The sequence below is a fragment of the Myotis brandtii genome, unplaced genomic scaffold (assembly GCF_000412655.1).
Source record: "Myotis brandtii unplaced genomic scaffold, ASM41265v1 scaffold179, whole genome shotgun sequence".
Taxonomy (NCBI): Eukaryota; Metazoa; Chordata; class Mammalia; order Chiroptera; family Vespertilionidae; genus Myotis; species Myotis brandtii.
The window spans coordinates 7,912,757-7,922,202 of NW_005356635.1; the positions used below are offsets into that span (position 1 = coordinate 7,912,757).

General features: G+C 42.2%; 1 pseudogene; it reads right to left on the bottom strand.

Annotated features, from left to right (window-relative positions):
- Nucleotides 1-4,104: 4,104 nt before the first annotated feature.
- Nucleotides 4,105-7,954, bottom strand: LOC106725635 (annotated as a pseudogene).
- Between the last annotated feature and the right edge of the window lie 1,492 nt (nt 7,955-9,446).

A 9,446-nucleotide genomic window follows, 5' to 3' on the forward strand; every position in this document is an offset into this window, starting at 1 on the left:
TTCCTCAAAAAACTAAAAATGGAACTCCCATTTGACCCAGTGATCCCACTTCTAGGAATATATCCCAAGAAATCAGAAACACCAATGAGAAAGGATATATGCACCCCTATGTTCATAGCAGCACAATTTACAATAGCTAGGATTTGGAAACAGCCTAAGTGCCCATCGGGAGATGAGTGGATTATAAAACTGTGGCACATCTACACAATGGAATACTACCCTGCTGTAAAAAGGAAGAAACTCCTACCATTTGCAACAGCATGGATGGATCTGGAGAGCATTATGCTAAGCAAAATAAGCCAGTCAGAGAAGGATAAATATCACATGATTTCACTCATTTGTGGAATATAATTAACAACAGAAACTGATAAACAAAAACAGATCCAGAGCAGAGAAGCATGGATCAGACCATCTAACCTCAGAGGGAAGGTAGGGGAAGGTGGGGGTAAGGGGGAAAGATCAACCAAAGGATTTGTATGCATGCATATAAGCCTAACCAATGGACACAGGGGGGTGAGGGCATGAGCGGAGGGTTGGGGGACAAGGGGGGGATAAGGACACCTATGTAATATCTTAGTCAATAAAAAAAGAAAAAGAGCAGGGAGAACGTAATTAATTTCAACTAAAGTGTCTCAGAAAACTTTATATTTCTGGTCTTCTGATACACTCACTCTCTACTTTTTGAAATTAGTACCATTGATGAATTGATTGTCTTATCATTTCTCTTTTTTTTCATTGTAAAAGATTAAGAGGAAAGGAAATGTTCAGAATTTTTATGTATATGTGTTTGCCATGAGGTCTTCTCCTTGTCAATGCTCATCTCTCTACACATTATTCTACTAATTCTGGAATGACTTGGAAATAGTTTTTGCCAAATGATGGAAGATTGAAATAAATCCCAAATTTAACTTCCCTTCACTACTTATTCTTCTCTTTCCTGAAACTTCCCTAATCCTTCTCTCAATGAAATAACAATGGCAACAATTTTCTTGAGATTTTTTTTCTCGAATCCAAAGCAAGTAATTTCAAAATGTTCTTTTAAAATAATGTTATTGTTATGACCTTTTATTCTAGAGTAATATTATTAATACTTGCAAATTCAACCAATGTCTTTTATCCTAATGAGACATTGACTGTAAAGCTCTATTTTAACCAGATGGGGATGTTTCATCAGGAAATTTCACTTTTATAGAGCAAAAAAGGATTCTCCTACAACTGTGGAAGTACAGATGGCAAAAACCACCTGTGTTTTCAAGATTTGAACATGAAATAAGAGACTCTTAAAAATATTTTGAAGATATTTCAGTGTGGTGCTAGTTCTATATAATAAAAGCATAATATGCAAATCGACCGAATGGCAGAATGACCAGTTTGCAGGGGCAGGGCCAGCGGGCAGAGGGAGGGAACTGTGATAGGGAGGCAGCAACCAGCGGCAGCAGAGGGGTGATGGGGGAGGGGGGCTGGCACCGTCTCCTAATTGGCCCAGCAGTGGCAGTGTAGCAGCAGGGTAAAGGGGGTGGCCATGTCCCTTGATCACCCATGCGGTCCCCTCCCACAGAGGGAGGCCAGACTGCGGCTTAGTCCCGCTCCCTGGAGAGCGGGCCTAACCTGTCAGTAGGACATCCCCTGAGGACTCCCAGACTGTGAGAGGGCATAGGCCAGGCTGAGGGACCCTCCCCCATAGTGCCTCTAGTTTATATGATTTACATTAGTTAGATATTTGCAAGTTGGACTATATTTGTTTACTAGTGGCCTGGTGCACAGATTTGTGCACCTATGGGGGTCCCTTAGCCTGGCCTGTGCCCTCTCACAATCCAGGACCCCTCGAGGGATGTTGAATTGCTGGTTTCAGCCTGATCCCCACAGGCCAGGCTGAGGGACCCCACCAGTGCACAAATCCATGCACCAGGCCTCTAGTATGCATGTAAGATCTTTGGTTAATCTCTTCCAACCTCTCCCATCCTGCTTTCCCTCTGAGATTCATCAGTCTGTTCTGTGTTTCCATGCCTGTGTGTTGAGCGTCTGCCCCCTGGTGGTCAGTGTGCATCATAGTTACCGGTCAAACAGTTGAATTGTCACTTAGGCTTTTATATATATAGACTAGAGGCCCAGTGCATGAAAATTCATGCACTGGAGGGGAGGGATCCTCAGCCAGGCCTGCTCACAGTCTGGGAGCCCTCAGGGGTAGGAGGCGACCCGACCATCAGGGGAAGGTGATGCCCCCATCACACCTCTGCTGCTGCCACTGCCGGCAGTGCCAGCCACAGCCGGCCCTGGTTACCTGAGCCTTGGGTGGCCCTGGGCAGCTGGGCAGCCGCCATCCAAGGCTTGCCTGTGCCTTGGGTGTTGAATGGGCAGCCAACATCTGAGGCTTGCCTGCACCTCGGGCTGGCCCTGGGTGGCTGAGGGCGGGTCCAGCCACACTGTGTGCCTGCCGCCCCTCCAGCGGGGCTGAAAGGACTGGGGGACTCCGACGGGGCTGAGGGGACTGGGTGCCGCCATCTTGTGGCTATGGGAGCCGCCATCATTGTGATGGTGTGACAGTCAATTTGCATGGTCTGTCATTATTAGATAGGACTAGGGGCCCAGTGCACAAATTCATGCACCTTGAAAAGAACTGAGGGCTGCGAGGCTGCGATGGGCACAGGGGCGGGTCTTGGCCCATCCTCTGTGCCTCTGGCTGACCCCTCCCACCACAGCCCCTGGTCCTCTGTCTGCCAGCAGCCCCACTCCCACTGTCACCACTCCCACACACTGACGGTGCCAGTCCCGCTCGCACCTGCTGACGGCACTGACTGATTGGGCAGTGGGTGCGAGAGGTTGCTACCAGCCCAGATCACCCCTCAGAAGCAGGGGGAGGTGGAAAAGCCCTGAGGGGCAATCAGGGCAGGCAGCCACTGCTCCCACCTGCTGATGGCACCAAGTGATCAGGGCCGGCAACAGGCACCAGCAGTGGGTGCAAGTGGCAGCTCTGGTGCTGGCAGCGGGTGTGAGTGGGGCTGGTGCTAGCAGCAGGTGTGAGCACTGGGTGGGACCGTGGCATACAGGAGCAAAGAATTTTCAGTAACCACCAGAGTCTCGCCCCGATGACAGTGACCTGTGCCCTGCCTTGGTCTGGCGCCCCCCCTCACCTGCTCCTCTATCATGCAGCAGCTGATACCTTCCATGTTCTGGGCTCTGCTGCCTGCTGCTGATGCCTGCTGTGTTCTATATGCGCCCCCTGGTGGTCAGTGCACATCATAAAGACCGTTTGGTTGTTCGGTTGTTCTGCCATTTGGTCTATTTGCATATTAAGGTTTTATACATAGAGAGAGAGATATTTGCATCTTGCTTGCAAAAATAATTTTGTTATCAACTGCCCTTTCTCTATCCAAGTAAAGCATTGGTAAGTTTGTAAACATATATATAATAGTATTTTAAGATGGAAGGTAAGATGTAGTGGGTTTTTTTTTTTAAGTCTCTTGAGCTGGAACTGTACGTCAGTTCTCTTGCCATTTCACAGTTTGTTTTAATTTCATTTCATTTTATTTTATTTTTTTTTAAATATATTTTATTGATTTTTTACAGAGAGGAAGAAAGAGAGATAGAGAGTTAGAAACATCGATGAGAGAGAAACATCGATCAGCTGCCTCCTGCACATCTCCTACTGGGGATGTGCCTGCAACCCAGGTAAATGCCCTTGACCGAAATCGAACCTGGGACCTTTCAGTCCGCAGGCCGACGCTCTATCCACTGAGCCAAACCGGTTTCGGCTAATTTCATTTTATAAAGTTCCTTGTTCTTAGACAAATGCTGTATTCTCCACATGGATAGCTATTCATAGATTAGTAACTATTAATTAGTAACTATTAATATACTTTTGTTTATATTACACTTTAACTGCTATTACTTTATCACATTTGTAAAGAAAAATAAGTGTGTTAACAAAATGTTTTATTTATTTGATCATCAACATTTTAAATATGTATTTAAAAATAATTTTTTAGGATACAAAGTTTTCTTTATATTTGGGGGGAAGGGATGCCACACTTCTACTCAAGAGAAACATTTTTATCAGCACAGAAGTGGTGTTTTTGTTTGTTTGTTTGTTTGCTTGTTTGTTTTCACTTATCATGCCATGAATTCATAGGGAATGGGTTGCAGTGGCTCAGGCTCTTTTCCATTGGTTCTCACAAAACGTGCGTCTCTGGGTGGAGCAGGCTGACACTTCAGTTGAACCCTAGTACCTTTCTTTTTGGCTTCCTTCTTTTTCTGATAATTTTCCTTCACATATTTCAGGAAGCTATCTCGGCTCTAAGAGTGCTTAATATGCTCAATATGCACAGTAATTCTCTTGGCAAGAATCTTGCCCTTAACTTGCTTGTTCACAATAATGCCCACTGCATGCTGGGTGACATTGTAGACTTTTCTAGTTTTGCCCTGGTAACATTTGTGGGTCATTCCTTTTTGAACAGTGCCCATTCCCTTGATGTCCACAATATCATCTTTCTTGTAGATTTGCATATATGTGGCCAAAGGAACAGCTCCATGTTTTCTGAAAGGCCTAGAGGACACATACTGGATGCCTCTCCTCTTTCCCTTTTGGGGAATTACAGGAAGATGGCAGTTCTGGCTGAAAGGCTCAAATATGTATTGATTAAGTTATATATCATGCTTTACTGTGTGTGTCTCTGATGTGAATTGAGAAATTCTTTGAAGTAATTAGCTTAAAAATACCTATGAATGAGAACACACAAATATACATATAAAAGGACAACTTGTCACTTAATTTTCTCCCTATTTTGTTTCAAACAAGGAAAAAATATTATAGGTTACAAAGCTTACTCAAAATTATTTATGAAGCATAAATAAACTATAAATATTATCCTATATAATAAAAGGCTAATATGCAAATCAACCAAACGGCAGAACGACCAGCTGCTATGATGTGCACTGACCACCAGGGGGCAGACGCTTAATGCAGGAGCTTCCCCCTGGTGGTCAGTGCACTCCCACAGGGGGAGTGCTGCTCAGCCAGAAGCCCTGAGCCAGGCTCATGGCTGGCAAGCGCAGCTGCAGCAGGCCAGGGGGAGCAAGCCTAAGCCATCAGCCGGACATCCCCCAAGGGTTGCTGGACTGCGAGAGGGTGCAGGCTGGGCTGAGGGAACCCCCTGGGTGCACGAATTTCATGCACTGGGCCTCTAGTAAATTTATAATTGTGTATTACAAATAAGGGTACAAAAGAAATTCTTCAAATCTGACTATAATGCCTTACTTTTTAGGTTACTTTGTCACAGCTCTACACCTAGCATAAGTGGAAAATAAAAATAATGGCAATAAGGTAACACTTAAAAGGAGGAGAAATTGGAGGAGGAGGAGGAAAAAGAGAAAAAATGCATCCTAAATATTTAGTAGTATAATAAACACTCCAACACCACCTCCCATATGTGGGGGGCAGTTACTTCTAGGAATTTCAAAGAAGCTGTTCCACCAGGTTCCATAAACCTGTCCACTATGATTATAACACACTTTCCATTCTGATCTTTTTTCTTGTGTGGCTCTCATTTAACCAATTCTATGGCCTGAAAAACTGTCTGTTCTTCAACAGAAAACTAGGGATGAATGACCATTCAGAGGAAAACACATTTTTCTTTACTTTTAACATGATTTAAAATATTAAATTAAATATTATTTGATAAATTAAGCATTGGGGAATTTCACATTAAAAACATGTATTTTTAGCATAATGGGCTGAGCTGAGCAAGAACAGCACCTACTTCCCATGGATGGCATAAGGGTTCAATTAGATAATTATTAACAATAACAATAACATTTATTGTTTACTGTGTACCTAACACTGGGCATAGATTATTGAGTCAGTCTACAACAAGTGTTTAGCACAGTGCCTAACTCTTAATAAGCATTGAAGAAATAGTAGACATTATTATCATTGCTAATTTTCCCAACCTTCATGCAAGACATATTATCTCCATTTCCCAGATGAGAAACTTGAGGCTCAGGACAAGTAGCTAGCTCAACAATACTAGACATTTTTACTTAATAACTATCTTACTATGTAAGTATTATTATCATTTTGTGAATGAAAATTCTGTCGTTCAAAAAAGATAACTTGAGTGAATGACTTTGGCTTCAAAGTTCCTGCTGACCCACATCCTAGTAAATTCTATCTTCTCTGTGTGCAGTCAACTCACTATTCTCTCTGATCCATGAGATAGAAAAGCTCCTAGAGATGAGTACAAGGAAGTATGTATGTTTTGAGGTGGGAGGGTGGCAGGGAAGGGTTGGAGGAAAACTTACTGTTGACACTTGTAGCAGCCAATTTATAGCAACATTTACAAGGCCTTATTATATTCCAGCTCCTCTGCTAAGTACTTTACATAAATTATCAATTTAATTTCACAATAACCCTAAGGAGTACATATTGCTATTGTACTCATTGATGGATAGAGGCCACTGATTCTCTTATGACTTAAACAGTCATGTCACATAACTAGTAAGGAACAGAGTCAGGACAAAATAAGGATTGTAGACCATAAAAAGGATTCTTCTACAAATACAAAAGTATGCATTCTGATATTTATCATTTATTGAGTAACTCATTGGTGCATATTCCTCAACCCTAGAGTTTGAGGTTCTTTTTTTAATAGTTTATAACTTAGAGTGGTTGGAATTCCAGAAATCTATATTATGATGTTGTTTTTAAAATGTATTAAAAAGAAAAATAAATAAAAATGTATTAAAATGTATTACATGAAGTATCTTGAGCGATTAACCTGGCAAGGTGGAAGAGTGAATTGGAATGAAGAGTGATTGTGAGAGGTGAATACTAGACAAAAAACTAATGCAATAGTTCAGGCACATCCTGATTAGGGTCTTGGTAGGGATGTGGAAACACTGGTTCTCCTTAAACCTGAAGGATATATATAGGTAATATCAACATAACCTGTTGATTGAATTTATAGGTAAAAACAGTCTACAATCACATATGGACAAAGGCACATCACATTAAACATAATACAAAACTGCTTCCAAATGAGAAAATAATTTCCAATAAATTCACTACTAATGTTTTATTTTTATTTATTGATTGATTTTTAGAGGAAGGGAGGGAGGAAGAGAGAGAGGGAGAGTGACAGAGAGAGATATTGATTTGCTGTTCTAATTATTTAGGCATTCATTTGTTGATTCTGTTATGTCCCCTCACCAGTGATTGAACCCACAACTTGCTCTAACAAACAGTTATCTGGTCAGGACCATAAACATTTTCTGATGTAAATGGATAATTGTTTCAAATTTCTTTATTTAACTTTTAACTTAGCATTTATTTATTTAGCAGTTTCTCAAGGAGTGTGATTTTTAATCATACCATATACTACATGTGAAACAACTCCAACCAATAAAAGAGATAAAAAAAGAATAAGATCGCCATAGCCAGTTTGGCTCAGTGGATAGAGTGCTGGCCTGTGGACTAGAGGGTCCCAGGTTCGATTCTGGTAAAGAGCACATATCTCAGTTGCAGGCTTAATTCCTGGCTCTGGTCAGGGCGCATGTGAGAGGCAACCAGTCAATGTGTCTCTCTCACATCGATGTTTCTCTCTCTCTGTCTCTCCCTTTCCCTTCCATTTTTTCCAAAAATCAATGGAAAACAACAACAACAAAAGAATAAGATTGTGCCCTAACCAGTTTGGCTCAATGGATAGAGTGTCAGCCTGCGGACTCAGGGTTCCCAAGTTTGATTCTGGTCAAGGGCATGTACCTTGGTTGCGGGCACATACCCAGTAAGGAGTGTGCAGGAGGCAGCTGATCAATGTTTCTCTCTCATTGATGTTTCTAACTCTCTATCCCTCTGCCTTCCTCTCTGTAAAAAATCAATAAAATATATTTTAAAAAATATTTAAAAAAGAATAAGATTGCAGTTTTTAAAAATCTTTACCATATTCCCACATTTTCCCATTTCAGAATAGATACATTCTTACATTGTGTCTATGCTTTCAGAAATTATATGTAATCATATTTCTATAAGTTCAAACATATTAGTATTATGATTGAATGTTTCTTACTAATGAAATCTTATGGTAAATTATTTGCTGTTAAAATAATCAACCTAATGTATCTGATTGTCAATCTTGAATCTCATAATCTTTCATGCTTCCTTAGAGTAACACTTATATTGTTATTTGGTCAATCAATTTATAAAATGAGCCTTCCTATATAGAGAGACAAAGAACAATACTGAATCCTCTATACTAATAAAAGGGTAATATGTAATTAGACTGGGAGACCGGCCAGGGAGGGCAGTTGGGGGCCATCAGGCCTGCCCGGGGGGGGGCAATTGGGGGCCATGAGGCCAGCAGGGAAGGGCAGTTGGGGTCCATGAGGCCAGCAGGGGAGGGCAGTTGGGGGTGAGCAGGCCGGCAGGCAGAGTGGTTGGGGGTGATCGGGCAGGCAGGCAGGTGAGCAGTTTGGAACCAGCAGTCCCAGATTGTGAGAGGGATGTCTGAGGGGTCCCGGATTGAAGAGGGTGCATGCTGGGCTGAGAGACCCCCCGTGCACGGATTTTGTGCACCAGGCCACTAGTATATAATGAAAGGCTAATATGCAAATTGACTGAACGGTGGAATGACCAGTTGCTGTGAAGTGCACTGACCACCAGGGGGCAGACACTCAATACAGGAGCTGCCCCCTGGTGGTCAGTGAGCTCCCACAGGGGGAGTGCCACTCAGTCAGAAGCTGGGATCACGGCTGGCAAGCACCGTGGTGGTGGCGGGAGCCTCCCCCGCCTCTGCGGCAGCGCTAAAAATGTCCGACTGCTGGCTTAGGCCTTCCCCCCACCCCCCATCAATTGGACATCCCCCGAGGGCTCCCAGACTGTGAGAAGGCACAGGCCAGGCTGAGGAATGCCCCCTCCCCCCGAGTGCACGAATTTTATGCACTAGGCTTCTTGTTACAAAATAATAATCTTGGGGAAAGTTGCAAGAAATAAGAAGTTTATTTTCTAATTTGGATGAAAAAAATTGAGCAGTTTAGCATTTTAATGTCAGTAATTGTTAAGGTATTTTTAAGTATATTTTATCCTACAGAGAATGTGCCAAGTCTCATTTTTTCATCTGTTTTTCAATTAATTGCAGTGTTGTGATATAGGAAACATAAAACAATCTCATAACAAGTGATACAGTGAGTTAAATTTGATTCATGGAATCTGATGATTTCTTGAAAAATATCTATTTTCTTTCATGTCTCTCTTTTGCTCAGTTGAAAGGATGAGTTATAATGATCGCAAAAAGCTATAGATTTTTATAGCACAAAAACTAAAACAGAAACTCAAATCAGGATCTTGTCATGAAGAGGTGAGAAAATTAGGCTCTGCCCAGGCCCCAGATGTGTGTGTATTTTCACACAATAATGGCACCACATTCTTTGGCCACTCCCATGTGCTACTAGAGTGT